We start from the raw sequence: 2,500 nt of genomic DNA, 5'->3' as shown, positions 1-2,500 counted from the left end.
GGAGAGCTAGGGGAGGCCTGGGGAGAGCCAGGGGAGGCCTGGGGAGAGCTAGGGGAGATCTGGGGAGAGCTCGGGGAGGTCTGGGGAGAGCTTGGGGAGGTCTGGGGGAGATCTAGAGGAGGTCTGGGGGAGATCTAGGGGAGGTCTGGGGGAGAGCTAGGGGAGGTCTGGGAAGAGCTTGGGGAGGTCTGGGGGAGGTCTGGGGTAGAGCTAGGGGAGGTCTGGGGAGAGCTAGGGGAGGTCTGGGGGAGATCTAGAGGAGGTCTGGGGGAGATCTAGAGGAGGTCTGGGAAGAGCTTGGGGAGGTCTGGGGGAGGTCTGGGGTAGAGCTAGGGGAGGTCTGGGGAGAGCTAGGGGAGGTCTGGGGAGAGCTAGGGGAGGTCTGGGGGAGGTCTGGGAAGAGCTTGGGGAGGTCTGGGGAGGTCTGGGGTAGAGCTAGGGGAGGTCTGGGGAGAGCTAGGGGAGGTCTGGGAAGAGCTTGGGGAGGTCTGGGGGAGGTCTGGGGTAGAGCTAGGGGAGGTCTGGGAGAGCTAGGGGAGGTCTGGGGAGAGCTAGGGGAGGTCTGGGGAGAGATGCCCTCTCTCTCCCTCCTCCCTCCTTCGTGTGTGAGCATAGTCTGGTGTGTGTGTGTGTGTGTGTGTGTGTGTGTGTGTGTGTGTGTGTATATGTCTGTACAAGCTATTCACTTACTTTCTATCTTACACCCATCCCTCTTTTATCCCCTCCTCCCTCTCTCCCTCTCTTCCTCCCTTCTCTCTCTGCCTCCTCCCCCTCTCTCTCCCTCCTCCCTTCTCTCTCTGCCTCCTCCCTCTCTTCCTCCCTTCTCTCTCTGTCTCCTCCCTCTCTCCCTCTCTTCCTCCCTTCTCTCTGCCTCCTCCCTCTCTTCCTCCCTTTTCTCTCTGCCTCCTCCCTCTCTCCCTCCCTCCCTTCTCTCTGTCTCCTCCCTCTCTTCCTCCCTTTTCTCTCTGCCTCCTCCTTCTCTTCCTCCCTTCTCTCTCTGTCTCCTCCTTCTCTTCCTCCCTTCTCTCTCTGTCTCCTCCTTCTCTTCCTCCCTTCTCTCTCTGTCTCCTCCTTCTCTTCCTCACTTCTCTCTCTGTCTCCTCCTTCTCTTCCTCCCTTCTCTCTCTGTCTCCTCCTTCTCTCTCTGTCTCCTCCCTCTCTTCCTCCCTTCTCTCTCTGTCTCCTCCCTCTCTTCCTCCCTTCTCTCTCTGTCTCCTCCTTCTCTTCCTCCCTTCTCTCTCTGTCTCCTCCCTCTCTTCCTCCCTTCTCTCTCTGTCTCCTCCTTCTCTTCCTCCCTTCTCTCTCTGTCTCCTCCTTCTCTTCCTCCCTTCTCTCTCTGTCTCCTCCCTCTCTTCCTCCCTTCTCTCTCCGCCTCCTCCCTTCTCTCTCTGCCTCCTCCCTCTCTCCCTCTCTTCCTCCCTTCTATCTTTGTCTCCTCCCTCTCTTCCTCCCTTCTCTCTCTGCCTCCTCCCTCTCTTCCTCCCTTCTCTCTCTGCCTCCTCCCTCTCTCCCTCTCTTCCTTCCTTCTCTCTCTGCCTCCTCCCCCTCTCTCTACCTCCTCCTTCTCTGTGTGTGAGCGTAGTCTGGGCGCTCAGCCAAGTAGAATGTGTTTTTGAATGAATATCTGATGCGGCTGGCTGTGGGAGGAGCTATGTTACTGGAGTACTGGGAGAAAAGGAGGGAGGGAGCGTGGGAGAGAGAGAGAGACAGACCGAATGAGAGAGAGATAGTGAGAGAGAGAGAAAGGGAGAGACAGAGAGAGAGGTCTGACTGCCTTGCATAACACACGTTGGAGCAGCTTTGCACGCAGGACTTCATGTGATTCTTCAACCAGGGGGACTTCCTCTATCGCTGGCTCATCACAGAGCCTTACGGCTGGGTGTACATGTTCACCCGCTCTCCCGGACGGACCCTACCTGGAGCCTGGAGGAAAACAGGGCTGGCTCTGAAAAATAGACCTGCACAAAGGAGACGTAGAGAAAGAGGATTTCCCTATAGGAATACGTAGTGTAGAAGCTACACAGGCAAGAGGAAGCCTGACAATGCTCTGCCAGCTGTGGCTGTGTACAGCCTGGTAAGCTTTTCCCCTCTCCCTCGGCAAAGGCAGTGTTTCTTCCTGTTTCTTCTTGATTTGTGGGATAGTATTTTGGACCCTGGTCCTCTCCACTCATGTGTTCATCACCACTGTCATTCCCCCATCCAGTAATGCCCCTAGAGGCTACAGAACAGTACACTGCATCTGGTTGGCTTTGGATCGCATTACGGTAAATACATTTACAAAAGAGCCAAGTCATACAGGTTTTGTAGAGAGAGGTGTTTGCTTGTTTACACGGGAATCCCTGACCTCTCTGTTTGTCTCTGCCTCTCTGTCTGTGTCTGTCTGTGTCTGTCTGTCGTCTAACATTGTGTGAGCTTAGTGAGGAGATGAGCGATGCAGGACACTGGACAAACAGCCAGCTAGCCACAGCTCTCTCTCTTTCTCTCTCACGCTAATACTGCG

The 2,500-nt window shown here is 55.8% G+C and overlaps 1 protein-coding gene across 1 annotated transcript in view; it reads left to right on the top strand.

The window, feature by feature from the left end:
• Positions 1-1,728: 1,728 nt before the first annotated feature.
• LOC118380411 (ataxin-1-like) overlaps positions 1,729-2,500 on the top strand; it is a 16,605-nt gene continuing 15,833 nt past the window's right edge. The window contains 1 exon segment of the mRNA XM_052509924.1: positions 1,729-2,074. The gene's annotated coding sequence lies outside the window, so the exon portion shown is untranslated.

Source organism: Oncorhynchus keta, unplaced genomic scaffold (genome assembly GCF_023373465.1).
Source record: "Oncorhynchus keta strain PuntledgeMale-10-30-2019 unplaced genomic scaffold, Oket_V2 Un_contig_5186_pilon_pilon, whole genome shotgun sequence".
Taxonomy (NCBI): domain Eukaryota; kingdom Metazoa; phylum Chordata; class Actinopteri; order Salmoniformes; family Salmonidae; genus Oncorhynchus; species Oncorhynchus keta.
This window is presented reverse-complemented; position numbering and strand designations above follow the sequence as displayed.